Source organism: Heptranchias perlo, chromosome 35 (assembly GCF_035084215.1).
Source record: "Heptranchias perlo isolate sHepPer1 chromosome 35, sHepPer1.hap1, whole genome shotgun sequence".
In the NCBI taxonomy this organism is placed as follows: Eukaryota; Metazoa; Chordata; class Chondrichthyes; order Hexanchiformes; family Hexanchidae; genus Heptranchias; species Heptranchias perlo.
This window is the reverse complement of record NC_090359.1, coordinates 1,950,249-1,962,538: the sequence shown is the minus strand read 5'-3', so window position 1 is coordinate 1,962,538 and position 12,290 is coordinate 1,950,249.

The window sequence follows — 12,290 nt, the reverse complement described above, 5'->3', positions numbered from 1 at the left end:
TTTTTCTTTAATAGCGTAACATTTTGCCTTAAAATACGAGAACTTTTCGTGGTTCTTGTAAATTTTTGTTGGTTTTCATCAAATGAACTTATTTCAGTCAGCTAGATCTTTCTTCTTCAAAGCAAAAAGGTATTATCTTCCAATACAAGAACTTTTCGTGGTTTTCTTTCTTTTCAGCAAATGAACATATTTCAGCGAGCTGGAAGTTTTTTCTTTAATCGCTCAAGATTTTATCTTAAAATACAAGAACTTTTCGTGTTTCTTGTCAATTTTTGTTGGTTTTCACCGAATGAACCTATTTCAGTCAGCTAGATCTTTCTTCTTCAAAGCAAAAAGATTTTATCTTCAAATACAAGAACTTTTCGTGGTTTTCTTGGTTTTCAGCAAATGAACATATTTCAGCGAGCTGGAAGTTTTTTCATTAATAGCTCAAGATTTTATCTTAAAATACAAGAACTTTTCGTGGTTCTTATCAATTTTTGTTGGTTTTCATCGAATGAACTTATTTCAGTCAGCTGGATCTTTCTTCTTTAATGCAAATAGATTTTATCTTCAAATACAAGAACTTTTCGTGGTTTTCTTTGTTTGCAGCAAATGAAAATATTTCAGCGAGCTGGAAGTTTTTTCTTTAATCGCTCAAGATTTTATCTTCAAATACAAGAACTTTTCGTGGTTTTCTTGGTTTTCAGCAAATGAACATATTTCAGCGAGCTGGAAGTTTTTTCATTAATAGCTCAAGATTTTATCTTAAAATACAAGAACTTTTCGTGGTTCTTATCAATTTTTGTTGGTTTTCATTGAATGAACTTATTTCAGTCAGCTGGATCTTTCTTCTTTAATGCAAATAGATTTTATCTTCAAATACAATAACTTTTCGTGGTTCTTGTCAATTTTTGTTGGTTTTCATCTAATGAACTTATTTCAGTCAGCTTGATCTTTCTTCTTCAAAGCAAAAAGATTTTATCTTCAAAAACAAGAACTTTTCGTGGTTTTCTTTGTTTGCAGCAATGAAAATATTTCAGCGAGCTGGAAGTTTTTTCTTTAATCGCTAAGATTTTATCTTAAAATACAAGGACTTTTTGTGGTTCTTGTCAATTTTTGTTGGTTTTCATCTAATGAACTTATTTCAGTCAGCTTGATCTTTCTTCTTCAATGCAAAAAGATTTTATCTTCAAATACAAGAACTTTTCGTGGTTTTCTTTGTTTTCAGTAAATGAACATATTTCAGCGAGCTGGAAGTTTTTTCTTCAATTGCGTAACATTTTGCCTTAAAATACGAGAACTTTTCGTGGTTCTTGTAAATTTTTGTTGGTTTTCATCAAATGAACTTATTTCAGTCAGCTAGATCTTTCTTCTTCAAAGCAAAAAGGTATTATCTTCAAATACAAGAACTTTTCGTGGTTTTCTTTGTTTTCAGCAAATGAACATATTTCAGCGAGCTGGAAGTTTTTTCTTTAATCGCTCAAGATTTTATCTTAAAATACAAGAACTTTTCGTGGTTCTTGTCAATTTTTGTTGGTTTTATTCCAATGAACTTATTTCAGTCAGCTGGATCTTTCTTCTTTAATGCAAAAAGATTTTATCTTCAAATACAAGAACTTTTCGTGGTTTTCTTCGTTTTCAGCAAATGAACATATTTCAGCGAGCTGGAAGTTTTTTCTTTAATAGCGTAAGATTTTATCTTAAAATACAAGAACTTTTCGTGGTTCTTATCAATTTTTGTTGGTTGTCATCCAATGAACTTATTTCAGTCAGCTGGATCTTTCTTCTTTAATGCAAATAGATTTTATCTTCAAATACAAGAGCTTTTCGTGGTTTTCTTTGTTTTCAGCAAATGAACATATTTCAGCGAGCTGGAAGTTTTTTCTTTAATAGCTCAAGATTTTATCTTAAAATACAAGAACTTTTCGTGGTTCTTGTCAATTTTTGTTGGTTTTCATCTGATGAACTTATTTCAGTCAGCTTGATCTTTCTTCTTCAAAGCAAAAAGGTTTTATCTTCAAATACAAGAACTTTTCGTGGTTTTCTTTGTTTTCAGCAAATGAACATATTTCAGCGAGCTGGAAGTTTTTTCTTCAATAGCTCAAGATTTTATCTTAAAATACAAGAACTTTTCGTGGTTCTTGTCAATTTTTGTTGGTTTTCATCTAATGAACTTATTTCAGTCAGTTTGATCTTTCTTCTTCAATGCAAAAAGATTTTATCTTCAAAAACAAGAACTTTTCGTGGTTTTCTTTGTTTGCAGCAATGAAAATATTTCAGCGAGCTGGAAGTTTTTTCTTTAATCGCTAAGATTTTATCTTAAAATACAAGGACTTTTTGTGGTTCTTGTCAATTTTTGTTGGTTTTCATCTAATGAACTTATTTCAGTCAGCTTGATCTTTCTTCTTCAATGCAAAAAGATTTTATCTTCAAATACAAGAACTTTTCGTGGTTTTCTTTGTTTTCAGTAAATGAACATATTTCAGCGAGCTGGAAGTTTTTTCTTCAATTGCGTAACATTTTGCCTTAAAATACGAGAACTTTTCGTGGTTCTTGTAAATTTTTGTTGGTTTTCATCAAATGAACTTATTTCAGTCAGCTAGATCTTTCTTCTTCAAAGCAAAAAGGTATTATCTTCCAATACAAGAACTTTTCGTGGTTTTCTTTCTTTTCAGCAAATGAACATATTTCAGCGAGCTGGAAGTTTTTTCTTTAATCGCTCAAGATTTTATCTTAAAATACAAGAACTTTTCGTGTTTCTTGTCAATTTTTGTTGGTTTTCACCTCATGAACCTATTTCAGTCAGCTAGATCTTTCTTCAAAGCAAAAAGATTTTATCTTCAAATACAAGAACTTTTCGTGGTTTTCTTGGTTTTCAGCAAATGAACATATTTCAGCGAGCTGGAAGTTTTTTCATTAATAGCTCAAGATTTTATCTTAAAATACAAGAACTTTTCGTGGTTCTTATCAATTTTTGTTGGTTTTCATCCAATGAACTTATTTCAGTCAGCTGGATCTTTCTTCTTTAATGCAAATAGATTTTATCTTCAAATACAAGAACTTTTCGTGGTTTTCTTTGTTTGCAGCAAATGAAAATATTTCAGCGAGCTGGAAGTTTTTTCTTTAATCGCTCAAGATTTTATCTTAAAATACAAGAACTTTTCGTGGTTCTTGTCAATTTTTGTTGGTTTTCACCTAATGAACCTATTTCAGTCAGCTAGATCTTTCTTCTTCAAAGCAAAAAGATTTTATCTTCGAATACAAGAACTTTTCGTGGTTTTCTTGGTTTTCAGCAAATGAACATATTTCAGCGAGCTGGAAGTTTTTTCATTAATTGCTCAAGATTTTATCTTAAAATACAAGAACTTTTCGTGGTTCTTATCAATTTTTGTTGGTTTTCATCCAATGAACTTATTTCAGTCAGCTGGATCTTTCTTCCTTAATGCAAATAGATTTTATCTTCAAATACAAGAACTTTTCGTGGTTTTCTTTGTTTGCAGCAAATGAAAATATTTCAGCGAGCTGGAAGTTTTTTCTTTAATCGCTCAAGATTTTATCTTAAAATACAAGAACATTTCGTGGTTCTTGTCAATTTTTGTTGGTTTTCATCTAATGAACTTATTTCAGTCAGCTTGATCTTTCTTCTTCAATGCAAAAAGATTTTATCTTCAAATACAAGAACTTTTCGTGCTTTTCTTTATATTCAGCAAATGAACATATTTCAGCGAGCTGGAAGTTTTTTCTTTAATAGCTCAAGATTTTATCTTAAAATACAAAAACTTTACGTGGTTCTTATCAATTTTTCTTGGTTTTCATTCAATGAACTTATTTCAGTCAGCTGGATCTTTCTTCTTTAATGCAAATAGATTTTATCTTCAAATACAATAACTTTTCGTGGTTCTTGTCATTTTTTGTTGGTTTTCATCTAATGAAGTTATTTCAGTCAGCTTGATCTTTCTTCTTCAAAGCAAAAAGATTTTATCTTCAAATACAAGAACTTTTCGTGGTTTTCTTGGTTTTCAGTAAATGAACATATTTCAGCGAGCTGGAAGTTTTTTCTTTAATAGCGTAACATTTTGCCTTAAAATACGAGAACTTCTCGTGGTTCTTGTAAATTTTTGTTGGTTTTCATCAAATGAACTTATTTCAGTCAGCTCGATCTTTCTTCTTCAAAGCAAAAAGGTATTATCTTCAAATACAAGAACTTTTCGTGGTTTTCTTTCTTTTCAGCAAATGAACATATTTCAGCGAGCTGGAAGTTTTTTCTTTAATCGCTCAAGATTTTATCTTAAAATACAAGAACTTTTCGTGGTTCTGATCAATTTTTTTTGGTTTTAATCCAATGAACTTATTTCAGTCAGCGAGATCTTTCTTCTTCAAAGCAAAAAGGTTTTATCTTCAAATACAAGAACTTTTCGTGGTTTTCTTTGTTTTCAGCAAATGAACATATTTCAGCGAGCTGGAAGTTTTTTCTTCAATAGCTCAAGATTTTATCTTAAAATACAAGAACTTTTCGTGGTTCTTGTCAATTTTTGTTGGTTTTCATCTAATGAACTTATTTCAGTCAGCTTGATCTTTCTTCTTCAATGCAAAAAGATTTTATCTTCACATACAAGAACTTTTCGTGGTTTTCTTTGTTTTCAGTAAATGAACATATTTCAGCGAGCTGGAAGTTTTTTCTTTAATAGTGTAACATTTTGCCTTAAAATACGAGAACTTCTCGTGGTTCTTGTAAATTTTTGTTGGTTTTCATCAAATGAACTTATTTCAGTCAGCTCGATCTTTCTTCTTCAAAGCAAAAAGGTATTATCTTCAAATACAAGAACTTTTCGTGGTTTTCTTTCTTTTCAGCAAATGAACATATTTCAGCGAGCTGGAAGTTTTTTCTTTAATCGCTCAAGATTTTATCTTAAAATACAAGAACTTTTCGTGGTTCTGATCAATTTTTTTTGGTTTTAATCCAATGAACTTATTTCAGTCAGCGAGATCTTTCTTCTTCAAAGCAAAAAGGTTTTATCTTCAAATACAAGAACTTTTCGTGGTTTTCTTTGTTTTCAGCAAATGAACATATTTCAGCGAGCTGGAAGTTTTTTCTTCAATAGCTCAAGATTTTATCTTAAAATACAAGAACTTTTCGTGGTTCTTGTCAATTTTTGTTGGTTTTCATCTAATGAACTTATTTCAGTCAGTTTGATGTTTCTTCTTCAATGCAAAAAGATTTTATCTTCAAATACAAGAACTTTTCGTGGTTTTCTTTGTTTTCAGTAAATGAACATATTTCAGCGAGCTGGAAGTTTTTTCTTTAATAGCGTAACATTTTGCCTTAAAATACGAGAACTTTTCGTGGTTCTTGTAAATTTTTGTTGGTTTTCATCAAATGAACTTATTACAGTCAGCTAGATCTTTCTTCTTCAAAGCAAAAAGGTATTATCTTCCAATACAAGAACTTTTCGTGGTTTTCTTTCTTTTCAGCAAATGAACGTATTTCAGCGAGCTGGAAGTTTTTTCTTTAATCGCTCAAGATTTTATCTTAAAATACAAGAACGTTTCGTGTTTCTTGTCAATTTTTGTTGGTTTTCACCGAATGAACCTATTTCAGTCAGCTAGATCTTTCTTCTTCAAAGCAAAAAGATTTTATCTTCAAATACAAGAACTTTTCGTGGTTTTCTTGGTTTTCAGCAAATGAACATATTTCAGCGAGCTGGAAGTTTTTTCATTAATAGCTCAAGATTTTATCTTAAAATACAAGAACTTTTCGTGGTTCTTATCAATTTTTGTTGGTTTTCATCCAATGAACTTATTTCAGTCAGCTGGATCTTTCTTCTTTAATGCAAATAGATTTTATCTTCAAATACAAGAACTTTTCGTGGTTTTCTTTTGTTTGCAGCAAATGAAAATATTTCAGCGAGCTGGAAGTTTTTTCTTTAATCGCTCAAGATTTTATCTGAAAATACAAGAACTTTTCGTGGTTCTTGTCAATTTTTGTTGGTTTTCACCTAATGAACCTATTTCAGTCAGCTAGATCTTTCTTCTTCAAAGCAAAAAGATTTTATCTTCAAATACAAGAACTTTTCGTGGTTTTCTTGGTTTTCAGCAAATGAACATATTTCAGTGAGCTGGAAGTTTTTTCATTAATAGCTCAAGATTTTATCTTAAAATACAAGAACTTTTCGTGGTTCTTATCAATTTTTGTTGGTTTTCATTGAATGAACTTATTTCAGTCAGCTGGATCTTTCTTCTTTAATGCAAATAGATTTTATCTTCAAATACAATAACTTTTCGTGGTTCTTGTCAATTTTTGTTGGTTTTCATCTAATGAACTTATTTCAGTCAGCTTGATCTTTCTTCTTCAAAGCAAAAAGATTTTATCTTCAAAAACAAGAACTTTTCGTGGTTTTCTTTGTTTGCAGCAATGAAAATATTTCAGCGAGCTGGAAGTTTTTTCTTTAATCGCTAAGATTTTATCTTCAAATACAATAACTTTTCGTGGTTCTTGTCAATTTTTGTTGGTTTTCATCTAATGAACTTATTTCAGTCAGCTTGATCTTTCTTCTTCAATGCAAAAAGATTTTATCTTCAAATACAAGAACTTTTCGTGGTTTTCTTTGTTTTCAGTAAATGAACATATTTCAGCGAGCTGGAAGTTTTTTCTTCAATTGCGTAACATTTTGCCTTAAAATACGAGAACTTTTCGTGGTTCTTGTAAATTTTTGTTGGTTTTCATCAAATGAACTTATTTCAGTCAGCTAGATCTTTCTTCTTCAAAGCAAAAAGGTATTATCTTCAAATACAAGAACTTTTCGTGGTTTTCTTTCTTTTCAGCAAATGAACATATTTCAGCGAGCTGGAAGTTTTTTCTTTAATCGCTCAAGATTTTATCTTAAAATACAAGAACTTTTCGTGGTTCTGATCAATTTTTTTTGGTTTTATTCCAATGAACTTATTTCAGTCAGCTGGATCTTTCTTCTTCAAAGCAAAAAGATTTTATCTTCAAATACAAGAACTTTTCGTGGTTTTCTTGGTTTTCAGCAAATGAACATATTTCAGCGAGCTGGAAGTTTTTTCATTAATAGCTCAAGATTTTATCTTAAAATACAAGAACTTTTCGTGGTTCTGATCAATTTTTTTTGGTTTTAATCCAATGAACTTATTTCAGTCAGCTGGATCTTTCTTCTTTAATGCAAAAAGATTTTATCTTCAAATACAAGAACTTTTCGTGGTTTTCTTTGTTTTCAGCAAATGAACATATTTCAGCGAGCTGGAAGTTTTTTCTTTAATAGCGTAAGATTTTATCTTAAAATACAAGAACTTTTCGTGGTTCTTGTCAATTTTTGTTGGTTTTCACCTAATGAACCTATTTCAGTCTGCCACATCTTTCTTCTTCAAAGCAAAAATATTTTATCTTCAAATACAAGAACTTTTCGTGGTTTTGTTGGTTTTCAGCAAATGAACATATTTCAGCGAGCTGGAAGTTTTTTCTTTAATAGCGTAAGATTTTATCTTAAAATACAAGAACTTTTCGTGGTTCTTGTCAATTTTTGTTGGTTTTCATCTAATGAACATATTTCAGTCAGCTAGATCTTTCTTCTTCAAAGCAAAAAGATTTTATCTTCAAACACAAGAACTTTTCGTGGATTTCTTGGTTTTCAGCAAATGAACATATTTCAGCGAGCTGGAAGTTTTTTCTTTAATAGCTCAAGATTTTATCTGAAAATACAAGATCTTTTCGTGGTTCTTATCAATTTTTGTTGGTTTTCATCCAATGAACTTATTTCAGTCAGCTAGATCTTTCTTCTTCAAAGCAAAAAGATTCTATCTTCAAATACAAGAACTTTTCGTGGTTTTGTTGGTTTTCAGCAAATGAACATATTTCAGCGAGTGAGAAGTTTTTTCTTTAATAGCGTAAGATTTTATCTTGAAATACAAGAACGTTTCGTGGTTCTTGTCAATTTTTGTTGGTTTTCATCCACTGAACCTATTTCAGTCAGCTAGATCTTTCTTCTTCAAAGCAAAAAGATTTTATCTTCAAATACAAGAAATTTTCGTGGTTTTGTTGGTTTTCAGCAAATGAACATATTTCAGCGAGCGAGAAGTTTTTTCTTTAATAGCCCAAGATTTTATCTTAAAATACAAGAACTTTTCGTGGTTCTTGTCAATTTTTGTTGGCTTTCATCTCATGAACTTCTTTCAGTCAGCTAGATCGTTCTTCTTCAAAGCAAAAAGATTTTACCTTCAAATACAAGAACTTTTCGTGGTTTTGTTGGTTTTCAGCAAATGAACATATTTCAGCGAGCGAGAAGTTTTTTCTTTAATAGCGTAAGATTTTATCTTAAACTACAAGAACGTTCGTGGTTCTTGTCAATTTTTGTTGGCTTTCATCTGATGAACTTCTTTCAGTCAGCTGCATCTTTCTTATTTAATTCAAAAAGATTTTATCTTCAAACACAAGATGTTTTCGTGGTTCATATCAATTTTTGTTGGTTTTCATCCAATGAACTTATTTCAGTCAGCTGGATCTTTCTTCTTTAATGCAAAAAGATTTTATCTTCAAATACAAGAACTTTTCGTGGTTTTCTTTGTTTTCAGCAAATGAACATATTTCAGCGAGCTGGAAGTTTTTTCTTTAATAGCTCAAGATTTTATCTTAAAATACAAGAACTTTTCCTGGTTCTTCTCAATTTTTGATGGTTTTCATCCAATGAACTTATTTCAGTCAGCTGGATCTTTCTTCTTTAATGCGAAAAGATTTTATCTTCAAATACAAGAACTTTTCGTGGTTTTCTTGGTTTTCAGCAAATGAACATATTTCAGCGAGCGAGAAGTTTTTTCTTTAATAGCGTAAGATTTTATCTTAAACTACAAGAACTTTTCGTGGTTCTTGTCAATTTTTGTTGGCTTTCATCTGAAGACCTTCTTTCAGTCAGCTGCATCTTTCTTATTTAATTCAAAAAGATTTTATCTTCAAATACAAGATGTTTTCGTGGTTCTTATCAATTTTTGTTGGTTTTCATCCAATGAACTTATTTCAGTCAGCTGGATCTTTCTTCTTTAATGCAAAAAGATTTTACCTTCAAATACAAGAACTTTTCGTGGTTTTGTTGGTTTTCAGCAAATGAACATATTTCAGCGAGCGAGAAGTTTTTTCTTTAATAGCGTAAGATTTTATCTTAAACTACAAGAACGTTCGTGGTTCTTGTCAATTTTTGTTGGCTTTCATCTGATGAACTTCTTTCAGTCAGCTGCATCTTTCTTATTTAATTCAAAAAGATTTTATCTTCAAACACAAGATGTTTTCGTGGTTCATATCAATTTTTGTTGGTTTTCATCCAATGAACTTATTTCAGTCAGCTGGATCTTTCTTCTTTAATGCAAAAAGATTTTATCTTCAAATACAAGAACTTTTCGTGGTTTTCTTTGTTTTCAGCAAATGAACATATTTCAGCGAGCTGGAAGTTTTTTCTTTAATAGCTCAAGATTTTATCTTAAAATACAAGAACTTTTCCTGGTTCTTCTCAATTTTTGATGGTTTTCATCCAATGAACTTATTTCAGTCAGCTGGATCTTTCTTCTTTAATGCGAAAAGATTTTATCTTCAAATACAAGAACTTTTCGTGGTTTTCTTGGTTTTCAGCAAATGAACATATTTCAGCGAGCGAGAAGTTTTTTCTTTAATAGCGTAAGATTTTATCTTAAACTACAAGAACTTTTCGTGGTTCTTGTCAATTTTTGTTGGCTTTCATCTGAAGACCTTCTTTCAGTCAGCTGCATCTTTCTTATTTAATTCAAAAAGATTTTATCTTCAAATACAAGATGTTTTCGTGGTTCTTATCAATTTTTGTTGGTTTTCATCGAATGAACTTATTTCAGTCAGCTAGATCGTTCTTCTTCAAAGCAAAAAGATTTTATCTTCAAATACAAGAACTTTTCGTGGTTTTGTTGGTTTTCAGCAAATGAACATATTTCAGCGAGCGAGAAGTTTTTTCTTTAATAGCGTAAGATTTTATCTTAAACTACAAGAACGTTTCGTGGTTCTTGTCAATTTTTGTTGGCTTTCATCTGATGAACTTCTTTCAGTCAGCTGCATCTTTCTTATTTAATTCAAAAAGATTTTATCTTCAAACACAGGATGTTTTCGTGGTTCTTATCAATTTTTGTTGGTTTTCATCCAATGAACTTATTTCAGTCAGCTGGATCTTTCTTCTTTAATGCAAAAAGATTTTATCTTCAAATACAAGAACTTTTCGTGGTTTTCTTTGTTTTCAGCAAATGAACATATTTCAGCGAGCTGGAAGTTTTTTCTTCAATAGCCCAAGATTTTATCTTAAAATACAAGAACTTTTCGTGGTTCTTTTCAATTTTTGTTGGTTTTCATCTAATGAACTTATTTCAGTCTGCCACATCTTTCTTCTTCAAAGCAAAAATATTTTATCTTCAAATACAAGAACATTTCGTGGTTTTGTTGGTTTTCAGCAAATGAACATATTTCAGCGAGCTGGAAGTTTTTTCTTTAATAGCGTAAGATTTTATCTTAAAATACAAGAACTTTTCGTGGTTCTTGTCAATTTTTGTTGGTTTTCATCCAATGAACTTATTTCAGTCAGCTAGATCTTTCTTCTTCAAAGCAAAAAGATTCTATCTTCAAATACAAGAAATTTTCGTGGTTTTGTTGGTTTTCAGCAAATGAACATATTTCAGCGAGCGAGAAGTTTTTTCTTTAATAGCCCAAGATTTTATCTTAAAATACAAGAACTTTTCGTGGTTCTTGTCAATTTTTGTTGGCTTTCATCTCATGAACTTCTTTCAGTCAGCTAGATCGTTCTTCTTCAAAGCAAAAAGATTTTATCTTCAAATACAAGAACTTTTCGTGGTTTTGTTGGTTTTCAGCAAATGAACATATTTCAGCGAGCGAGAGGTTTTTTCTTTAATTGCATAAGATTTTATCTTAAAATACAAGAACTTTTCGTGGTTCTTGTGAATTTTTGTTGGCTTTCATCTGATGAACTTCTTTCAGTCAGCTGCATCTTTCTTATTTAATTCAAAAAGATTTTATCTTCAAATACAAGATGTTTTCGTGGTTCTTATCAATTTTTGTTGGTTTTCATCCAATGAACTTATTTCAGTCAGCTGGATCTTTCTTCTTTAATGCAAAAAGATTTTATCTTCAAATACAAGAACTTTTCGTGGTTTTCTTTGTTTTCAGCAAATGAACATATTTCAGCGAGCTGGAAGTTTTTTCTTTAATAGCTCAAGATTTTATCTTAAAATACAAGAACTTTTCGTGGTTCTTCTCAATTTTTGATGGTTTTCATCCAATGAACGTATTTCAGTCAGCTGGATCTTTCTTGTTTAATGCAAAAAGATTTTATCTTCAAATACAAGAACTTTTCGTGGTTTTCTTGGTTTTCAGCAAATGAACATATTTCAGCGAGCTGGAAGTTTGTTCTTTAATAGCTCAAGACTTTATCTTAAAATACAAGAACTTTTCGTGGTTTTGTTGTTTTTCACCAAATGAACATATTTCAGCGAGCTGGAAGTTTTTTCTTCAATAGCTCAAGATTTTATCTCAAAATACAAGAACTTTTCGTGGTTCTTGTCAATTTTTGTTGGCTTTCATCTAATGAACTTATTTCAGTCAGCTGGATCTTTCTTCTTCAAAGCAAAAAGATTTTATCTTCAAATACAAGAACTTTTCGTGGTTTTCTTTGTTTTCAGCAAATGAACATATTTCAGCGAGCTGGAAGTTTTTTCTTCAATAGCTCAAGATTTTATCTTAAAATACAAGAACCTTTCGTGGTTCTTATCAATTTTTGTTGGTTTTCATCCAATGAACTTATTTCAGTCAGCTGGATCTTTCTTCTTTAATGCAAATAGATTTTATCTTCAAATACAAGAACTTTTCGTGGTTCGTGTCAATTTTTGTTGGTTTTCATCGAATGAACTTATTTCAGTCAGCTGGATCTTTCTTCTTCAAAGCAAAAAGATTTTATCTTCAAATACAAGAACTTTTCGTGGTTTTGTTGGTTTTCAGCAAATGAACATATTTCAGCGAGCGAGAAGTTTTTTCTTTAATTGAACAAGATTATATCTTAAAATACAAGAACTTTTCGTGGTTCTTGTCAATTTTTGTTGGTTTTCATCTAATGAACTTATTTCAGTCAGCTTGATCTTTCTTCTTCAATGCAAAAAGATTTTATCTTCAAATACAAGAACTTTTCGTGGTTTTCTTTATTTTCAGCAAATGAACATATTTCAGCGAGCTGGAAGTTTTTTCTTTAATAGCTCAAGATTTTATCTTCAAATACAAGAAG